Consider the following 22,991-nt stretch of genomic DNA (forward strand, 5'->3'; position numbering starts at 1 on the left):
CAGGACAGGATCTCACGTAGTGTCCGGGTTCCCCACAGTAAAGGCACAGATTGTTAAGCTGTCGGCGTTGTCGTTCCTCAGTGGTGAGCGTTGGTCTAAGTAAGCCCAGTTGCATGGGTTCAGGAGTGTCAGCAGCAGGATGTGCAGGGGGATTTGGGACACGGGGTAACATCCAGACTGGTCGGGAAGGCCCGGCAGTGCGTTCTGCTCTCCGTTCTCTCAGACGTCTGTCAATCTGGATGGAGAGATTGATAAGGGCTTCAAGAGTTGCCGGGACACCAACCCGGGCCAGTTCATCCTTTAAAGGTTCAGAGAGTCCCATGCGAAACTGGTATCGCAGAGCGGCATCGTTCCAGGTAGTATCGGAACTCCAGCGCCGGAATTCGGACGCATAGTCCTCTGCCGCTCTACGGCCTTGCTGAAGAGAATATAAGGCTGCTTCCGCAGTGGCCGCTTGTTGAGGATCCTCATAGAGCAAACCCATTGCTTGGAAAAAGGTATTCAGGTTAAGGCATATATCCTTTTGCTCCAAAAGGCGGTGGGCCCATGCCTGGGGCTCACCCAGTAGGAGGGAGATGACAAAACCCACCTTAGTGGATTCAAGAGAGAAAGTTCTGGGTTGAAGTGCAAAAAACAGTTCACAGGCATTGCGAAAAGCTCTATACTTGCTGCGATTTCCCAAAAAAACCTCTCCGGGGTTGGGACCTTGGGTTCAGGGGGCATCATAACCACTGACGCCGCAGAAGGAGTTCCCGGCACGGTAGGGCCTGTGGTAGATAAGACCTGGACACGCTCTTCCAACCGAGAATAGCCTTCTTGTAGAGATTTAACAGCCTGGGTAAGTCCAGCAAGATGGCGGCATAAATCATCCATAGCCGAATCTCCCTGCGTGGGCTCAGACATGGCTGCCTGATACTGTCATGTACCTTTAAGGCAGAGCCCGGAGTGCAGGGAGTGGCTACTCGTAGACCTCTGACTCAAGAGACCCTGGTAGTGATGACAGGGGCTCAGGAGCACAGAGGGGCACAAGTGCCTGACTGGATGGTAGGTGTAAGCAGCAGCAGACCGTTGATGGTGGAGGTGTATTGTAGTCCAGTATCGGAATGCAGGCAAAGGTGAGGTAGGGTTCAGCAGATAGCAGAAGGATTCCTGTAGTCCAGTAACGGGATGCAAGTGATTGCAGGGAACAGCGAACAACAGAGGGGTACTGTAGTCCGACAGTGGATGCAGGTGCAAACGGAATACTGCGGGAGTGGGAAGAGTCTAGTAGTCTGCAGCAAGAGGTAGAAGGCTACAAACGCAGAGGGAGTAGCAGCTGGGTATGGTGGAAGACTGGGAGGTGTCCTGTAGTACAGCAGCAGTGAACAAGCAACTTACAGTTGACGGATGGTGTAACAGTCCAGGTCAGGCACAGGCGGGCAGATCAGGTACAGAAATGGAATCCAGAAGAGTAGTCGGGTACAAAGCCAAAGTCGGGGGGCAGGCAGCAAACAGCAGAGTCGGGAACAAGCCGGGTTCAATGCGGATCAGGATACGGATACAGGTTCCGGTTCAGATGCAGGTTACCAGGAAGCACGGGAACGCTGTTGATCAGGCAGCAAGGCAGTGAAGCATGGATCCAGTTTAAATAGCGCTATTGGCGGCAATTTGCGTCAAACAATCGCGGTAACGCTCCCGAAATTGCGCAAAAGATCTTCTGCGACGTACGCCGCTCGGACGTCCGTGAGGAGGATCTTCCTGACACTATAGGTAGTGGAAATATCTCCTAAACATGCGCCGTTACCTTGTAGTGTGTCGATGTCATCAGAGCGTACGCTTTGAAGAAACAGACCTCCCATCAGGGTTTACTTTTTAACCACTTAACAACCGCCCTATAGCCGAATGACGGCTACAGGGCGGTTTCTTAACTGTGGCAGGCCGTCATATGACATCCTCCCAGAATTCCGCTCTCGCGCGCCCCCCTGGGGCGAGCACTCGAGAGCATCCGTGACCGCCGGGTCCATAGGACCCTGCGCATCATGGGTCACGGTAAACGGCCGCTCATAGCGGCCGTTTACCACGTGATCGCTCCGTCAAATGACGGAATGGTCACTTGTAAACAAACCGGCGTCATGTTATGATTCCTCCCTCCCCCTCTCTGTACCGATCGGAACAGCAGAAGGGGAAGAGATCGGTGTCAGCAGCGATGTGGGCTTCATCTGCAGTGCCCACATCGCTGCTCACTGAAAATTAACCCCTCAATTCCCTGCCAATACTCTGCAATACCCTGCCATTACTCTGCAATACTCTGCAATACTCTGCATTACACTGCAATACTCTGCATTACTTTGCAATACTCTGCAATACTCTGCATTACCCTGCAATATTCTGCATTACCCTGCAATACTCTGCAATACCCTGCAACACTCTGCAACACCCGCCAATGCCCTGCAACACTCTGCAACACCCGCCAATACCCTGCAACGCTCTGCAACGCTCTGCAACACCCGCCAATACCCTGCACCGCTCTGCAATGCTCTGCAACACCCGCCAATACCCTGCAACACTCTGCAATGCTCTGCAACACCTGCCAATACCCTGCAATGCTCTGCAATGCTCTGCAATACCCGCCAATGCCCTGCAACGCTCTACAATGCTCTGCAACACCCACCAATACCCTGCAACACTCTGCAATGCTCTGCAACACCCGCCAATACCCTGCAACACTCTGCAATGCTCTGCAACACTCGCCAATATCCTGCAATGCAATACTCTGCAACGCCATACTCCGAGATACCCAGCCATACTCTGAGATACCCAGCCATAGTCGGTGATACCCTGCAATACCCAGCCGTAGACACCCCCCCCCCCCTCCCGCCGCCCTCCAGTGCTTCTACCGACTCGCCAATACGATCAAATCCATAATCTTTTTTTTTTTTTTCCAGGCTTCCCAGCTTAGAGGTGAGATGCGGGGTCTTATTGACCCCATATCTCACTGTAAAGAGGACCTGTCATGCCATATTCCTATTACAAGGGATGTTTACATTCCTTGTAATAGGAATAAAAGTGATCAAAAAATTAATTTTTGGGGAAAAAAATGTCAAACTAAAATAAATAAAGTAAAATGAACAATAAAAAACATTTTTTTTTTTTTAAGCGCCCCTGTCCCCATGCGAACGCATACGTAAGTCCCGCCCACATATGAAAACGGTGTTCAAACCACACATGTGAGGTATCGCTGTGAACGTTAGAGTGAGAGCAATGATTCTAGCCCTAGACCTCCTCTGTAACTCAAAACATGTAACCAGTAAAAAAATTTTTAATCGTCGCCTATGGGGATTTTTAAGTAGCGACGTTTGGCGCCATTCCACGAGCCTGTGCAATTTTGAAGAGTGACATGTTGGGTATCTATTTACTCGGTGTAACTTCATCTTTCACATTAAGCAAAAATTGGGCTAACTTTACTGTATTTTTTTTTTTTTTTTAAGCACAAAACTGTTTTTTTTTCAAAAAAAAGCATTCGAAAAATTGCTGCGCAAATACCGTGCGAGATAAAAAGTTGCAACGACCACCATTGTATTCTCCAGGGTCTTTGCTAAAAAAACATATATAATGTTTTGGGATTTGATGTAATTTTCTAGCAAATAAATGATAATTTTTACATGTAGGAGAGAAATGTCAGAATTGTCCTGGGTGCTCCAAAACGCCTGATGGCGCTCCCTGCATGTTGGGCCTCTGTATGTGGTCACAGTGTGTAAAAGTCTCACACATGTGGTATCGCCGTACTCGGGAGTAATAGCAGAATGTGTTTCGTGGTGTAATTTGTAGTATGCATATGCTGTGTGAGAAATAAACTGATAATATGACAATTTTGTGAAAAAAAAAAGTAAAAAAAATCGTGATTTTGCAAAGAATTGTGGGAAAAAATGACTACTTCAAAAAACTCATGCCTCTTACTAAATACCTTGGAATGTCGTCTTTCCAAAAAGAGGTCATTTGGGGGGTATTTGTACTTTTCTTGCATGTTAGGGTCTCAAGAATTGAAATAGGCCGTCAGTACTTCAGGTGTGATCAATTTTCAGATATTGGCACCATAGCTTGTGGACTCTATAACTTTCACAAAGACCAAATAATATCCACCAATTTGTACTTATTTTTACCAAAGATATGTAGTAGTATAAATTTTGGCCAAAATTTATGAAGAAAAAATTACTAATCTGCTAAATTTTATAACATAAACAAAGAAAAGTTCATTTTTTTTACAGAATTGTCTGTATTTTTTCTTTTATAGCACAAAAAATAAAAAACTGAGCGGTGATTAAATACCACCAAAAGAATCCATTTGTGTGGAAAAAAGGACAAAAATTTCATATAGGTCCAGTGTTGCATGACTGAGTAACTGTTATTCAAAATGTGAGAGCACCGAAAGCTGAAAATTGGTCTGGTTATTAAGGGTGTTTAAGTGCCCAGTGGTCAAATGGTTAATATCAGGAAAAGAAATACAGTGAAACTTGTAGCATTCATATACATCGGTGGTCGGTGTAATAATGCCTGATCGTGTTGATGGTCACTGGAAAAAGGTCCTGACAGACTGGAGGTCAGTGAGGTGGCCCTTTTACATTGGTGTTCATTAGAGTCAGCAGAAGAAGGACCTCATTACATTGATGATCAGTGGGAAGAATGCACCACACACTTTGGGCTGTGAGGAAAATGACTCCACCTTGCAAAGAGCTATAAAGATCAGTGGTGTAAGTGGTTACCTAACCTCTGGAAGAGCCCTGGGATTAGAAGGAACCCTGATTGGAAAAGGCTTATATAAAAGAAATTACATAACTAATTGATGGATTTTTTTTCAATTGAACATTTCACATGTGCGTAAGGTTTTTATGTACTGCATGATTGAAATGTATGCAAATTTATGCAAAGGGCATGGCTTTTATATAAATATATTGCAGTAGCGTACACCCTTTTCAAATTTTTCTAAAAAAATGTGGGGGCATATGCCAATAAACGAAAAGACTGGTTTATAGGGTTCACATGCTGTTAGATACAGGATAATTGCATCCTGAACATCATCATACCACAACTAAGTGGGTCTACATAAGGAGGAAAAAATATATTTCTACGATGCAATAGGAACTTCCCTAAATTAATCTGTGTAAGATGTGGTATAAAACAGCATAGTAGATCAGAGTAGGTAGACGGACACAACCATTTTAATCTTATATCCCCAACTTCCAAATGCTAATTTTATTATCGCTATTTCAATATGAATAGTCGGCAGCCACAACTGGACTTTGATGGACCTTATTGCAGGGAACATTAAAAAAAAACTTAAAAATATATAGCATCATCATTATGATTGGTCATTTTACAAAGCTCACTGCAATGTCTGGAAAGCCCAAGTACACATTGTACATCTCTGTGAAAACATGTCATTTTTTGTAGGCTCCTCTTGTTCTTGTTCTCTTTGTCCCTGATGTGCACAAAACTGTGCAGCATGTTTGCTTGGCTCCCTGACCTCTTCTGCACATCACTGCATTGAGACCTGAGGTTTAAAAAATTTGATGAAAATCGACATGATTTGGTTCACAATGAACTTTCATTTCTCACTCAGCTCTTAGATACCGCTGTGTTTATACCTGAATAAATAAAATTTACCACATACTAAAGATGATGGGGCGACTAGCAACTTTTCATCTACCCACAAAGCAGCCATGATTCATATGGTATATACCAGTGATGGCGAACCTTGGCACTCCAGATGTTTTGGAACTACATTTCCCATGATGCTCCTGCACTCTGAAGTGTAGTTGAGCATCATGGGAAATGTAGTTCCAAAACATCTGGGGTGCCAAGGTTCGCCATCACTGGTATATACAGTCCAATAGGAGCACCAGCCAAACATGCAGAAATCTAACATTTTTAATAATAAAAATGGTTAATGGTGGAAAAAATCCAATGTGTTTCAGGGGCCAAACAGGCAAACGTCTTTGCTGTGCTTTAACATTGGCATAACCTGCCTTCTGAAACTGTCCCCAGTAGAAAATCCTACTACAGATTGGTTAGGTATCCACTTATGAGTCCGTGTAAGCTTGGTCAAAATGACTTAAGCCCCATACACACTATCAGATTTTCTGCTGATTTTTGTCTTCAGATTTACCAAAACCATGTAGTGCAAGGGCCTGTCTGATTGCATACACATTGAAACTCCTAAGGTTTGACCTCATATTATATGTTTTTTGTAAATCTGAAGGAAAAAAATCAGCAGAAAATCTGATGGTGTGTATGGGGCTTTAGTCCTAATGAAGAGGAGTCTGTTTGGACCCTGAAATGCATTGGATTTTTTCTGCCAACTTTATCAATAAAATGTAGATCTCTATGATGTTTTTTTTGTTTTGGTGCTGTCCTTGAAATGTATATAAATGTGGATTCTCAACTCCATTACCCTTTGAAAACTTGAATCCTTGTTTCTACTTGTTTGGATGATTCATATGGTGATTGGTGACAACAATTTTTTCTGGTTGTCTGGTTTGCTGAGTAGCAGACTTGCATATCATGAGTTCAGACAGATCTCAACACGTACAAAACAATTAAGATATATTTTCACATTTTTATAGCATGGTCAGTTGTGTATGCTGCAGTTTTTTTTAAATAAGAGGATCTTTATTAGATTAGGGAGGTGATTGAACTACACATATCTTTATGTCCCTAATCCTTCAACTGGCCATTGAAAACACTGATGTAGCTTTTGATAGTAAAGTCCTTTGACTGCGCTCTTTCCCTACTAGATATTCTCTCTATACTAAATTGGAAGACCTGTACATACAGTACAGTAGGTGCTAAATGTAAATCACAAGCACCGCCGCATTCAAGAGGGCAGATGAGGGACATAAAATTGTAAGTTTAAACATTCCACTCATCTCTGGCTTTATTGATGCATATTTTTGGTTGTTTGGCATAGAAATATTATGGAACCATGTTTCTTGCCTTGTCTTTACATATAAAGTCTTGTACAGTACACAGGATACGTTTTACACTGCAACGTAGCTACTGGGTCGGTGACTAGTTTACATGTAAAGGATGAAAACCTAACTGTCAGAGATGCATTTGTGTATTTCAATACGCTTTAAAAATGTAAAAAAAAAAGCATATTTGAAATTATCACAAGCAATAGCACAGGCCTTTGTTAATGTCATGATATATAAAACAATAGTCCTAAATTAATCATTTGAATTTTGTAACTGTCCAGAGAAGAGTCAGAAGACACAGCAAAAATAGACTGATGCAACAAGGAAAATAAAGATACTTTGTCAATTTTAATTACAATTCTCATAGCCTCGCTCACCCACCATGTTAGAGAACTATTGAAAAATATAAAAAAGCATTAATCTGAACCATGTTTTATATTCATGTATATGTTATGTTTTATATTCTGATTTAAAGGATTGCATGCAAAATCATTGATGTAAGTGGCACATAGTCAGCAATTTACTATTTCTATTAGAACCCACAATCATTATTATTATTATTATTATTATTTACTATTATTATTATACAGGATTTATATAGTGGCAACAGTTTGCACAGCACTTTACAACATGGGGGCAGACAATATAGCTACAATTCAATACAGGAGGGATCAGAGGGCCCTGCTCGTTAGAGCTTACAATATAGAAATACGTGTTTTTTTGTTTGTTTTTTTTCTTTGTAACTTTAAAGCAAAACTCAAAAAAAAATGTATAACAAAAAAAACAGTAATAGTCCATTGAAAATAAAAGCCACTTTTGCTGCAATAATCACCTTCAAATTGACATGTTCCACCAGAAGATCCTCTGCTAGATGGTGCTTCTCTTCTGAGTTTAATAGTGTCCTTCCACCCAAATCCTATAATCCTAAGAAAGCCATGGACACACAACCTGGAGATGCATCTTCACCGCCTGGGCAAACAGTACTGCTGCACTGAACAACACATATGATATAATGTGTGTCATTCAATGTGCTCCATGACCTCAGAACACCAGCCAGGAGACTTATGATTTTGAATAAATAGGTGAGTTAGACTTTAGGAAAGACATTAAGCTGGACTTTAATGAAAGGTCTGTCACACTAACATATTGGACATTTGTAGCTTGGAAATTTCAAATCACGGATTATTTTTTGCGTCCGTTTGTAGATTTTTGTAGATTTTTGTTTCCTCTGCAGCTGGTTACAAAGTTTGTCTATGCAAATGGCAGAAAAGCGATTACCATTGGTCGCTGCATTCAATGACATAAAGCTGCTGAAAAAGTTATTTGTTTTACAATAGAGAGCTGCACAACCCAGAACATTTATTAAAGTGGTAGTAAACCACTGCAATGAAAAAAATAAAACTTTCGCCTGCAAAATAATAGTGTAATGTGCTAGTATGCATACCTTAAACTGAAACCCTCCAGCACCCTGTTGTCACAGCTGAAAGGGCTTTGTTCTGGGTTTGTGGACTCCAGCTGTGTGAGTGTCTGGAGCCACGATGACATTGCTCCCCTATGCACATGGGAGCCCTTGGTTATAGCATGGTGCGCTGAAGGTCCAGCATGGTATGCCAGCCCTTCAGAGGGCATGCATCGGTGACTTCACCGACTGTATCCAAGGTGAATATCTTGTTTAGGAGATATTAATTATTTAGGCTTACCTGTAGGTAAAAATCACAAAGCGGACTTTACTGCTGCTTTAACTGTAATTAATATGGTTGGAGACTGGAAACATGTTAAAAAAAAGACATTAAAAATCTTGGAGCATGTTACATGGGACTTTATGAACCAATATTCCCACTACAGACTACTGGGGTCCAAGATCCACACAAGTATCAAAGGGCCACATGTGGCCATCAGACAGCAGGTTGGGCACCAGGGATTTACGTACACTTTGCCCGTTCCCCTTCACAAATTAATAATTTATTTTAATTTTATTGTAACCCTTAGGTCATCAGTGAGCATACATCAGTGGTTTGGCATGCTTCCATTGTTTATGTGGGAAGATAAAAATGTTAGCATTTTCCCAGTGCAAAATGGATATGCCCAAAGGGAGATCTAGATCAGTGGTCATCAACCCTGTCCTCAGTGCCCACTAACAGGCCAGGTTTTATGTATTACCTTGGGGAGATGCAGACTAGAATACTGCAATCACTGAGCAGAAAATGCTATCACCTGTGATGTATTTCAGTTATCTTGCAAACCTGGCCTGTTAGTGGGCCCTGAGGACAGGGTTGATGATCACTGATAAAGATCACATGAGTAAGACAAACACGCTGCAACCAATCTTTTAGAAATTTCAATACTAAAGGCCAATGTGTACAATTTTTTTAATCAATGAGGACAAATGTTGGGGCGATAGTGTAGATTTTTTTCTTTAACCCTAAAGAAAGCATGTTAAAAGAAAAAAGCTCCAACAGCTCAGGTCAGAGGATCCTGGGACAAGCCGATGATCTAGATTACAGATTATAGTTTCGTCTTTTGCACAAATCTCAATAAGTGTTGGTGGGGATTATTTACAGTGAATCCGGAAGCTGCAGGTTTTACTATATTTCTTGTGTATTGCTGTCATTCCAAGGCTGATTCATCATACTCAGTTCTCTGTCTAAGCAAGTTCAGCTAAGCTACTACTCATTCTTCTCCTGACAAACAGAGCTTTTTGAATAGGTGTAAGGTCACGAGAGGACAGAACAGATGAAATACCTGAATCAGCTGTTAAAGGTTTGTGACTGCCCAGAATGCATGTCAGCTGTCTCTGGGGCAAAAGTTCAACATGGTATCATCAATGCTAGGGCAGGTGGAGGACTGCTGCCTGCACTGCCTTGGCTATTATATATCATAATGTATCAGTACTGCTGACAGTTTCTGAAAAAAACATGGTTAACTCTGTTTTATTATGTTACATATGTATTACTTTTAATAAATACAAGGTAAATATTTATATCATTGATGAATGAAATAAGCAACTCCATTAAAATCTCTCTGTGGACTACTAATGAGTCCTTTAATAGTGTATATTTTTCCATAAGGAGATCAGCACTTCTGGAAACTTTGGTTTCTAAAAACACGTCAAGGGTTGATTTTTTTTTTTTCCTTGCAACGGAGCAGTGCTGCACACTGAACAAGATGAGTATTTACTTCTTTTTCAGTAACCTTTTTATTTGGTAATGTATTCAAAACGGAACTTTACCCATAACAACTTAAAAAATAAAATAAAAATAATGTTCTTTAGCAATGAACATATATTCCACAATTAATAATTATGCTACCAAAACGAGTGTGTGCTGTATATTGTCTCCAGCATTGTTCCTGATTCTTCTTGCTGGAAGCTGACGTTTTGCTGAAGCTCAGAGCCCCTGAACAGCAGTAACTCATAAAGCGTTAATTAAACCCGTCGATTTAACTGTTTCAAAAAACAGTTGCATTCCTGGAATGCCGAGATTGCTGACTGTCATGTTTGCTTGCGTCTACAACCAAACTGTCAAACCATCAAATGGCTGGTGTCCTAACTGATCACGGGTGCAGTACCATGGCAGTTGCAGCCAAAACAGAAGCAGCTTCCTTGGCTGTAAAGAATAGGAGGGCTCAATTCCACTTTGTCTGCAGATCGGCCTCTACAAATTCAGTAGTGCCTAAAAATGGAGAGCAAATGACCATGTGCAGAGCTGGGTGAGACCGTGTATTACTGAATTTTTAACAGTATAGGCATATATGTAATATTATATTTTAATATTGCACATGGCTATACCTGTAAAAGGTGCCAGCCTGAGGTCATCTAGCAGGGCCTAATTTTCTGACTAAAGTTCCACTTTAACACACGTAGCACTAACCCCTGAAGGAGCTGCTGGTTATTTTTCGGCTTACCATTACCTTCCGCTTCTTCTTGTTGCACATCTAGGGGATGTCCCGTGGTAGGTGACCCAATAACTTGAGACTGACAATAGATCCAGTTGAATGGATTTTATTTGCAAACGTCAACCATTGAACAGTCTTAACTTGGGATCAGAGGGTTGGAAAGGAATTAAGGTACTCTCAATGTCAAAGTCTATAAACCTTAAGGAACGTGCTTACTTTGACTTCATCCAGAGAAGAGCCATTCGCAGCTGGATGAACACTCGGGTTGGACAGTCCCTCTCTCACAAGGCCTAGCAGCCAACACAGTGCTTACTCTGGAACAAAGTCTTTGTCACAGACGTTGTTGCAGAACATGTAGGAAAACTAAGCTGGAGAGCACTTGTAGGATACCTGGATCTTTCAGCCAGCTTGACGATATCCACAAGACCGGATTCTCTCGCTTACTTCAGCCTTTCTAGGTTCTTGTTAAGAAAACCAAACTCACACGTGGTGTTCTTCTAAAGACTCCTCCCCTGGAATGCTTGAAGTCCAATGGGTCTCTCCCAGACCGGAGACGGCACCCATCCACCTCAGAATCCTCCTCTAGTTTCCATGCCTTGGGCTAGCCAGCCCCGAGGCATTAAAGTCTGGTGGAACCGCACCCTAGGCCATAGCCTTCCTGGGGGCTGGTCAGGAGGACCAGGACCAAGTAATCAGCACCTCATACTGGACCAGAACCCCCGAACCACGTGACGTCCATATCTTAAATACCCTCTCCCAGAAGGCACAGCGAGAGGGCCACTCCCACTGACCTGACTCAGAAAGAGAGTAACTTAAGCGCCTGACCAGACCATAGTTCCATGCCTGCCACCAGAGACAATGCCCCCTGTGGCCAGGCTGAACATCTCACAGTCCAGTCAGACTGACACAGAAGTCAAATTTAGACAAAATAGACCCAAACCAAACTGTAGTTTTGGTAAGGTTTTAACTTTGAAAAACATAGCTTGTGCTCTTCAGGAGCCCGGCGCTACACACAACTGCTTTAAATTATCATTGTTTAACTTTTATTTAATTTCTATCTATCCTTATATTGCAGCTTACCAATTGTTAGATGGGGCCACAGTATTTGTTTTCTTTTTTGGACTTTTTTTCTTTTACTTTCACCTTTTGATCCTGTCAGTAAGGCCTCTTTCTTTTTTTGCAAATTTATATTTTATTCACAGGACAGGAAAATATGGAGCTAAACAAATAAATAAAACAATGAACCAATCGGCATACAAAGTAAATCGATATTATAGCAAATGGCCATACATCATGCCTCTGTAGTAATTCACCATATGGAACAGGGAGAGAAAAAAAAAAAAAGAAAACACACCGAGAGCATCTAGCATCTCTAACCCATCTAGACAACTCCTTCCATAGCTCCCAAAGGAAGAGCCTTTCTCATAGTAGGGTCTCCAGTTCCATACCAAAAAGGCCGAATGTCCTTAGCACAATTATTCCACAAACACTAGTCAGCCCCATAGAACCCATCCAGATTTCAAACCTATATATAGAGAAAAAGTTTTGGGCGTGGAGGGCACCCTGACGTACCCCCCAGGCCCAAACCCTTAGACAAAAGAAAAAAGACTATTAAAAGGAAAACAAAAAGCAGCAGGAAAATTAGACGCAAGGAAGAGTAGGAGAATAAAAAAAAAAAAGGGGGAAAAGGGGGGGGGGGGGTAGGAAGAAAAGAGGGTAACTCAAGGGATAAAGTCCATGAGATCCATGGAGGCAGGACTGTCCCCCTGTATCCAACAGCCGATACCGGGCACCTACTTCTCCATGATGATCTGTACGTTCTGTCAATAATCTATACCCAAGGGGTGTCCTCCACCATTCGGAGCATCATTCAGGGCATCCCCATCCAGAAGTGCCCTACCCGCTCGCGAGGATATAAATATATTCCATTTTGACCATGTCTTAATAAATTGCTCGTTCTGTCCCCTGTACGTCAAAATTAAGTCTTCCATTCTCTTAATGTCCTCTACCCTTCTCAACCACATACCAATAGTTGGTGAGTGGGTATACTTCCAGCGCAGTGGAATACATTGTTCAAGTAAGGCCTCTTTCACACGGGATGGATCTGTGCTGATCCGTCCGGTGAACATCCGCTTTCTCTGTGGGGATCGATCCGTCAATCCCCGCTGAGCAGGAAGATGACAGGCCCGTCTCTGCACACTGTGCAGGGATGGACCTCTCAGAGAGCTGCTCTCCCCTATGGGAGATCGGATGACAACAGACCGCAGAGTCTGTCACCTGATCCGATCCGCAGACAGATGGAAAAGTAGGTTTTTCCACCGTCGCACTTTTTCGGATCGGAGCAGGTTGGATGTCAGCAGACATGTCACCACTGACATCCAATGCTCCATAGAGGTCTATGGACTATTGCAAATTCCTCCTCCTAGGCCTACCTCTACAGAAGCTATCCCCGATTCAGTCTATCATGAATGCTGCTGCCAGATTCATCCCCCTTACCAGCTGTTTGTTCAGTGTCCACTATTCCTCTCTGCTAATCCCTCCACTGACTTCAGAATGCCCAACAAATGACAATCAAAATAGTAAAAACATACAGGCCATTTACAACTCGCCACCAATCTTGCCTAAATTATCCAAACCTGCCTCTCCCCCCCCCCACCCCCCTCAAGACCGACCTCTTGCATTAGCTCCTCCCTTATTCATCTCCAGGACTTTTCCAGGGCCTCTGGACCTTTCTACCCCAACTTTTATACAATCGCTGAAAACTCCTCTCTTCATGAAAGCCTATCCTGCTTCCACCTAGCCCCTCCCTATTAGATTATAAGCTCTCATGAGCAGTGTCCTTCAAAAGCTAGGCACACACGGGCAAAAAAATCAGCCAACTTTCTAGTCGCTGAGGCCTGATAGTGCACAATGAGCAGCAAAGTTTCTCGCGATACCCTCCATGAAGCTGTGAGGGAGGTTCTACTGGGGTCAAGAAGGAAGAGGAGAAAGTTTCTGCAATCCGTGGAACTTCAGTTCAGCCTAAAAAACTATGACCCCCAAAAGGACAAGCGTTTCTCTGGCACTGTCAGGCTAAAGTCTACACCAAGACCCAAATTCTCAGTATGCATTTTGGGAGATCAGCAGCACTGTGATGAAGCTAAGGCTGTGGATTTGCCCCACATGGATATTGAAGCTCTTAAGAAACTGAACAAGAACAAGAAGCTTGTGAAGAAGTTGGCTAAGAAGTATGATGCCTTTTTGGCCTCCGAATCACTTATCAAGCAGATTCCTCGTATTTTGGGACCTGGTTTGAATAAAGCTGGAAAATGTCCTTCTTTGTTGACTCACAATGAGAACATGGTGGCCAAAACTGATGAAGTCAAGTCCACCATTAAGTTTCAGATGAAAAAGGTCCTGTGTTTGGCTGTGGCAGTTGGTCATGTCAAGATGACAGAGGAGGAGCTTGTCTACAACATCCATCTTTCCATCAACTTCTTGGTATCACTACTGAAAAAGAACTGGCAGAATGTGAGGGCCTTGTACATCAAGAGCACAATGGGCAAACCACAACGTCTGTACTAATTTGATACCAATAAAGTTTTTCAACTTTAAAAAAAAAAAAAAAAAATCAGCCAAAAATGGTTGGTTCGACAGTTACCAGCTGACTTTCGGCTGTCTTGAGACTGTCTTTTAGTTATGAGCATGCTGGAAAACCAGCAGCTGATTGGCATCCGATCAGCACTTGCAGTCGATGGCTGGCTGTGAGCGCTGACTGGTATGTTCTTGTGGGAGAGCAGGTGGTTACCCTGTCAGAACACAATAGAAGAGCGGGGGAGATTGTTGTACTACATTGCATAGTTATCATAGGGACCTCATCAGTTGTTTTTATGTTGGCCTGCTGGGTTGAATGGTAAAAACCTTCCTGTGTTTACTATGCTTAAAGCTCTTGTAAAGAGTTGTATTGTCTCCCTTTTATATGTAAAGCGCTTTCCAAACTGTTGGCACACCATAAATGCTGTATATTGATAATGTATGCAGAACATGTGGTTACTCTGTCTACTGGATATACCAAATAATACATTACATTAAATATACCAAGATCCCTATGGAAAATGTCCTATGTAACACATGGAAAATACAACTAATGACTTCATTCAAGGAGAGCAATCATTTCAAACAAGTTGGAACCACCTGCCACTCGCCTAGTTTATGGTGACCAATTAATACCTCCTGATACTTCCATTCAGCCAGTGGACTACATTGACCGTTTTACAGTCTTGTTTAGTATCCTAGTGGGTTACAGTTTAATGTGTGTGTTTAGTGTGTGTGACAACTGAAGAAATGACACTTTGCTGCAATGTAAAGTAGTGAGTGTACAGCTTGTATAACAGTGTAAATTAGTTGTCCCCTCAAAATCACTGAACACACAGCCATTAATGTCTAATCCGCTGGCAACAAAAGTGAGTACACTCCTAAGTGAAAATGTCCAAAGTGTAAATTTTTTGTGTGGTCACTATTATTTTCCAGCATTACCTTAACCCTCTTGGGCATAGAGTTCACCAGAACTTCACAGGTTGCCACTGGAGTTCTCTTCTATACCTCAAGGACGACATCACGGAGCTGGTGGATGTTGGAGACCTTGCCCTCCACCTTTCATTTGAGGACGCCCCACAGATGCTCAATATGATTTAGGTCTGGAGACATGCTTGGGATCACCTTTAGCCTCATCTTCTTTAGCAAGTCAGTGGTCGTCTTGGAGGTGTGTTTGGGATCGTTATCATGTTTGAATACTACCCTGTGGCCCAGTCCCCAAAGGGAGGGGATCATGCTCTGCTTCAGTATGTCACAGTACATGTTGGCATTCATGGTTCCCTCAGTGAACTGTAGCTCCACTCGTGCAGCCCCAGACCATGACACTCCCACCACCATGCTGGCAAGACACACTTGTCTTTGTACTCCTCACCTGGTTGTCGCCACACACGCTTGACACCATCTGAACCAAAAAAGTTTATCTTGGTCTCATCAGACCACTGGCTATGGCTCCAGTAATTGATGTCCTTTGTCTGCTTGTCTTCAGCAAACTGTTTGCAGGCTTTCTTGTGCATCATCTTTAGAAGAGGCTTCCTTCTGGAATGACACATGCACTCAACTTCTTTGGTCAACCATGGCGAGGCCTGTTCTGAGTGGAACCTGTCCCGTTAAACTGCGATATATATGAAATGCTAAGAAGGAGCATTATATGTAAAAAATAGTCAAGGAAAAAAATCCACAAACCATTTTATGGGTTACGATTTGGAAAATACTCTTTGGTCTGTGCAGACCCTTAACTTTATTAATAACAAGTTATATTTATGTTAGAGCAATATGTTACCTTTAATCTGACAGAATTGTAGCAGAAAAGAGAACCACATGATCAGTTTTGAGATCTAAGCTATCTGTGTCTAAAACCTTAATTAGAAAAATTGCAATAAATTAGTAATGGTGGGGGGAAGGAGGAAGCCATTGAGTTACTGGAAATCAAATCTCAACACACATCTTTTATCTGATCAAAGCAACGCACAACTGATGAAGTTAAAATCTTGTTTAAAACTCACAATTAGTATAATTGGCACATTCATCATAAATCTTGATCTTACATTCCAGTGTTAATTCATCTAGAAGAGACTTGGGTTTTTTTGCTTTTGTAACCCTGAAGAGAGAAAACTAAAATGGGAATACTTGGAAAGGCAGAAATTAAAAAAGCTAATTATTATTGTATATAACTAATTGTGGCATTTCAATCATAGAAATATCACCAGAAGCAGTTGCAACATAAGGCTTTTTTTGGGGGGGGATGATGCTTTTTTTTTTTTTAAGACCCTGGCTTGGGTAACCAAAAATGCATACAAATTCTGCCCTATGGTATTATAGCCAAAATTGTGGGTTTGTGTGTGTTTTTTTTTTTTTATTAGTCTTATTTACTTGAACTGGGCTATAGGCAAATAAGACACAAATTAATGCAACTCTATAATCATGTATATATAATTACATGTTTTTTTCATTTTTTTTTCCCAAGAAGTGTATATAACTCAGTCTCTGTACAGTATATCTGGAAGAGGAAGGAGCAGCACAAGGAGCCAATCAGTTCAGGTGCTGATAATAAGCTTGCTGATGGCAAGAGAAAACAGAATGACAAGCTCATCGCATTGCTGCTTTTTTTACTATCCAGTGACAGGCTTCGACATGACCTGCGCTCAGAGCTAGTAGACTGAATAATGCTGACCATCAGATTGAGAATACTTAATTGAAGCGGAATATTGAAGCAAAAGCTGATTTATTTTCTTTTTCTATCTATTTTTTTTTTATCTTTATTTTTATCTTGTTGCTTTTGGCTGAAGGTCTCTTTTAATGCAGGTTAAAATGCTAACTGACATTACATTTAGTTTTATAAAGCCCTGTGCATTTTTTTTGTCTTTCAGTGCAGCCGTTCACCCATTTAAATATCACATCTTGACTCTTGCATAAAAGAGGTCATTCACCGTTCTTGCCATTTGATAAGACCAGTGGCTACCATTCTCTCCCAGCATATACCAGTTTTCTAATACCTCTATATATATACAGTATCTCACAAAAGTGAGTTCACATTTTTGTAAATATTCTATTATATCTTTTCATGTGACAACACTGAATAAATGACACTTTTCTACAATGTAAAATAGTGAGTGTACTGCTTGTGAAATGGTGTACATTTGCTGTCCCCTTAAAATAATTCAACACACAGCCATTAAATTATAAATCGATAGCAACTAAAGTGAGTACACCCCTAAGTGAAAATGTCCAAATTGGACAAAAAGTGTCAATATTTTGTGTGGCCACCATTATTTTTCAGCACTGCCTTAACCCTCTTGGGCATGGAGTTCACCAGAGCTTCACAGGTTACCACTGGAGTCCTCTTTCACTCCACCATGACGACATCACGGAGCTGGTGGATGTTGGAGACCTTGCGCTTCTCCACCTTCTGTTTGATAATGCCCCACAGATGCTCAGTAGGGTTTAGGTCTGGAGACATGCTTGGCCAGTCCAGTGTAAAAATCTGGGAGTTTAAAAACACACATACATGTTATGTCATGAGTAGCAGGAAGTTGTGGTTCGGATTTGTTACAATTTTGGAATCAAGCTTTAAACTTTTTTACTAAAAACTATTAGGGTTTTTATGAAGGTATAATAGACATGGGCGCCGTCAATAAATTTGTTTCGTTCTGTTCTGTTTAGATTCATAATAAAATTAATTCGTACTTCGTATTTCGTGTCTGAAATTCCGTTCTGTTTCGTACGAAATACGAATTGTCATTAGGTTCGTTAACGTGTACGAACATCCTTTACGATGAATTTAAAGGCAAAAACATTGCTCATTATGCTTATTATGACTTGCAAAAAACTTCTGTGATAGAAGTCAATGTAAGTTGCCTGAAGACATCAGTGAAGGACTTTCCTCCTCTCTGGGCAGGCTGCCAAGAAAAGATCAAAGTGATACAATTTTTCTTCTTCAATGGGCTGAACTCTGTGTAGAAGTTCTCAGTTTAACCATTTAAAGACTAAATCTTTTCTGACACTTGTTGCTTACAAGTATAAATCCAGTATTTTCTGCCAGAAAATCACTCAGAAGCCCCAAAAATGATATATATTTTTTTAACAGAGACCCTAGGGAATAAAATAGCGGTTGTTGCAATATTTTATGTGACGCGGTATTTGCTCAGAGGTCTTTCAAACGCAAGTTAGCCCTTTTTTTCGGTCAACTGCTAGAGAGCACTGACATTAGCAGTGTGACATACAGCAATGACACCTGCACCGTGATAGAGTGATCTCACACCAGCACCGTGATAGAGAGCACTGACATCAGCAGCGTGACATACAGCAATGACACCTGCACCATGATATACAGCACTGACACCAGCACCGTGATATACAGCACTGACACCTGCATCATAAGCAGCCCCAGGAGGAAGTCAGCACAGCACAGGGATGGTGAACTTTACAAACCTACAGGTCATATTTGCAGCCACAAAATAATTACTAGCTGTGCACACATAGTCCCACCACATGGCCAATGACATAACACATGTATGAGGTGAATCTGGGATCAACAACTACAAGCATTCTTTTTTTCTTTGTGAAATTCTGAAAATTCAGGAATCTTGAGATAATGGAGGCGAGGGAAGGTGAGGGTAGGCAAAGAAAAGGGTGCAGGAGATGATCACCAGCACCGTGATATAGAACACTGACACATGCAACGTGATAGAGTGATCTGACACCAGCACCGTGACAGAACGCATGTATGAGGTGAATCTGGGATCTACAACTACAAGCATTCTTTTTTTATATGTGAAATTCTGAAAATTCAGGAATCTTGAGATAATGGAGGTGAGTGAAGGTGAGGGTAGGCAAAGAGGGTGCAAGAGATGATCTGTCTGAGCTGAAAGTTTAGAGGGACGGCCAGGTCTTGGTAGATTTGCAGTGGTCTGATATTCCTTCCATTTCAAAATGATCGCTTGCACAGTGCTCCTTGGGATGTTTAAAGCTTGGGAAATATTTTTGTATCCGAATCCGGCTTTAAACTTCTCCACAACAGTATTACGGACCTGCCTGGTGTGTTCCTTGGTCTTCATGATGCTCTCTGCGCTTTCAACAGAACCCTGAGACTATCACAGAGCAGGTGCATTTATACAGAGACTTGATCACCATCATTCATTTAGGACAACATTGGATCATTCAGAGATCCTCGCTGAACTTCTGGAGTGAGTTTGCTGCACTGAAAGTAAAGGGGCCGAATAATTTTGCACGCACCACTTTTCAGTTTATTTGCTAAAAAAGTTTAAATTATCCAATAGATTTCGTCCCACTTCACAATTGTGTCCCACTTGTTGGTGATTCTTCACAAAAAATTAAAATTTTATATCTTTATGTTTGAAGCCTGAAATGTGGCAAAAGGTTGAAAAGTTCAAGGGGGCCGAATACTTTCGCAAGGCACTGTATTAATTTGGAATAACAATAGTACAGTTGGCAGTATGTGTTTTTTAATATATAGTGGTACCTTTTAGGTCTCATAGGAGAGCAAAAAGGAGCACTGACATATTCCAAGTGCCTTCTAGTGAAAGATGCACAAAAAACTGCTTTCAAGTGTAGTCTCTATCAGGATCTGGTTCACCTGCTGCTGGCACTGTGGTTCTCTGGGCCAGGGCCGCTGATAGGCCAGTACAACTGGCCCTGTTGTACTGGGCCCGGCCAGCAGGGGGGCCCGGGCAACCTAAACAGAGACCTAATTAATGTTAAAAAAAAAAAATCCAATTAATGTTAAAAAAAAAAAAAATCCCCCAGCCACCTTGACTGACTCTCTTCCCCCCCCCCCCCCCACCCCTTGCCGTTCTTTTTAAAAACATTTTTAGGCCGATAGCTCAATAGGCAGGGGGAGGGACTATTTTCTCTATTTCGGAAACGGAAGAATGTCCTCTCTGCGCCCGCTCCTCATGCTGGCTCAAGTTCCGGCCAGCGCGTCCTCTATATTGCCTTCCCTGGCGCGGAGTGATTCCTCCCCTTCTGCTATGTTCTTCGCGCCGAGCGGAAGAAAAAAAAGTAGCAGATCGATCTTTTGTGGACACTCGTACTCCAGTCCAGACAGCCACCAGCAACAGGATCAAGGAAGAAGTGACTCCTGGGGCCTGGCTAACACAGAACACAGACAGGTGTGTGCTTGCTTGGGGGGGGGGGGGGGTGGATTCAAGATCTACTACTATTGCAGCAGCATCTTTACATTATGCCATTGGCAGCATGGGTGGCACTGTCTGCAGGTAGCACATGCGTTATGGGCAATAACGCATGCGGCATGGGTGGCACTGTTACAGCAGAATATGGCATTGGCATCATGGGTGGCACGGTCATAATGCATGTGCTGCCTGCAGAGACCGTGCCCCCCATGCCGCCAATGCCGTAATGTGCTGCAAACAGTGTCACCCATGCCGCCAATGCCATATTGTGCTGCAGACAGTGCCATCCATGCTGCCAATGGCATTATGTCAGCAAGTAGCACATGCGTTATGCCATTAGTGTCACGGCTGGCACTGTTTACAGCACGTTACAGCATTGGCGGCACTGTCTGCTGGTAGCACATGCTTTATGGCCCATAACGCATGTGCTGCCTGCAGAGACAGTGCCACCTGTGCCGCCAATGCCATAATGTGCTACAGACAGTGTCACCCATGCCGCCAATGCCGTAATGTGCTACAGACAGTGCCAGCCATGCCTATCGCTTTTAGACAAACCTGCACTTTGTTTCAAGGCGGGGTCTGGGGAGGGGCTGGGACGGGGCGGGGCTGAAGGAGGGACTATGGGCTGGGCCAGGGGTGGAGCTGAAGGGGGCCCCGTCAGGTAGGCTGTACGGGGCCCCATGATTTCTATCAGCGGCCCTGCTCTGGGCAGAGGATTGTAGTTTGTTTCCACCAGCGGGGGTCTCTCAGCAGTCAGCGGAGCCTAGTAATCAGTCTCTATCTGAGACTGATTGCTGGGAGGGTATTAAGGTCCTCCCCGATTAAGGCTCCATTTACACTAGTGCATTTTTTTTATGCATTTTACAGACATGCAGGGAAATTTTTTAACATGGGTTCCTATGGAACATGTTCACATCAATGCATTGTGCCTCTGCTTTTTGGAAAGGGTTGGACTCCCCCCCCCCCCCCCCCCCCCCAAATCTAGTGTTTTGCATGTAATAGACTTCAATGGACCCTCAAGTACCGCAATTTTGATCCGATTTTGGCACGATTTGCGTTTTTGCAATTTTTTTTTTTTAGCTGTATTTTCACTGTATATAACTGGTTGCTAAGGAGGGGGCCAGGAGGCCGACTGTCATGTCCTTAAAGAATGAGTCATCAGCTGTCAGCGGGCTTTCACGCTGAATGTAAAAAAAAGAATTGCTGGAAAAAAAAAAAATTGTGAAAAAACAGTGTGGGGTCCCCCCCCATACCAGACCCTTATCCGAGTATGCAGCCTAGCAGGTCAGGAAAGGGAGGAGACAAGCAAGCCTACAACACCCCCCCCCCCCCCCCAAACTGTACCAGGCAAAATTTTGTAAATAAGTACGTTTTCCTCTTCACTGATGGGCTTGATGAGGCTGCACTGAGGGGGCACTGAGACGGTGGCACTGATGGGCACGGATGATGGGCACTAATATGCAGCACTGATGGGCAGCACTAAAAGGTGGCACTGATGGGTATCACTGTAAAAGAGGCACTGGCAGGCATTACTGATGGGCATTGTGTGGCATGATTTTTGGGCACAGATTTGCATCCCTGGTGGCCATGGGTGGCATACCTGGTGGTCATCAGTGGTGGCATGCCTGGTAGTCCTGGGTGGGCATCCTCAGTGCAGATGCCCCTGTCAGAAGAGCAGCCGATCGTCTCTCCTCTACACACGTCTGTCAGATGCGAGTGAGGAAAAGCCGATACATGGCTCTTCCTGTATTACACCATGATCAGCTGTGATTGGACACAGCTGATCACATTGTAAAGCGTCTCCATCATAGGCTCTTTACATAGATCGGTATAGTGGTGTGTCAGACTGACATGCCACGCCAATGGTTGCCATGCCATGTGCCGGCTGTGATCCTGAAACATGTCATATGACATCCAGTGAGGATAAGAAAGCCTCGTTGTGGGTGTGAAGTGGTTATTATAGGTGGTAGTATTTTCATGGTGGTGTTAGTGTGTGGTGGATCATGCATGCACCACTGCCTAGACTGGCTAGGGGAAGTCTGAAATGTTATATGGGGAAGAGAAAGGAAGGCAAATGGCCTGATGCTTTAATCCTTTAAAAAGTTTATTTAACAAAAGTGGTGCATACAGAATACAGAAAATACGTATTCATGAGTGCAAATCAAAAAAAATCATAGTCCTATCACTAGATCGAATGGTAATAAATTGATGCCCATACAAGGGATGAAAAATAGGATAACTGACACGTTTCGAGGATTATGCTCTTCTTCGGAGCCTTAGGGGGCCAAATCTGGCCTGCATATTTAAAACGTAGAGGACTGAATGAGTAGCACAACACTTGATGGATGGTGTAGCCTTATGGGAAGATTCTCCTAAGCTGTAGAAAAATGAATTCACCATTAGGGATGAGCCTGATGTCGAGTGT

The 22,991-nt window shown here is 42.8% G+C and overlaps 1 protein-coding gene and 1 pseudogene across 1 annotated transcript in view; both read left to right on the forward strand.

Moving 5' to 3' along the window:
* The window catches only part of LOC143928214 (uncharacterized), a 694,330-nt gene that overhangs the window by 289,643 nt on the left and 381,696 nt on the right, over window positions 1-22,991 (forward strand). The window lies entirely within an intron of this gene.
* On the forward strand, window positions 13,719-14,454 carry LOC143928213 (large ribosomal subunit protein uL1 pseudogene; annotated as a pseudogene).

The sequence above is a fragment of the Lithobates pipiens genome, unplaced genomic scaffold (genome assembly GCF_037356315.1).
Source record: "Lithobates pipiens isolate NorthernLeopardFrog02 unplaced genomic scaffold, aLitPip1_a1.2 Scaffold_23, whole genome shotgun sequence".
NCBI classification, from domain to species: Eukaryota; Metazoa; Chordata; class Amphibia; order Anura; family Ranidae; genus Lithobates; species Lithobates pipiens.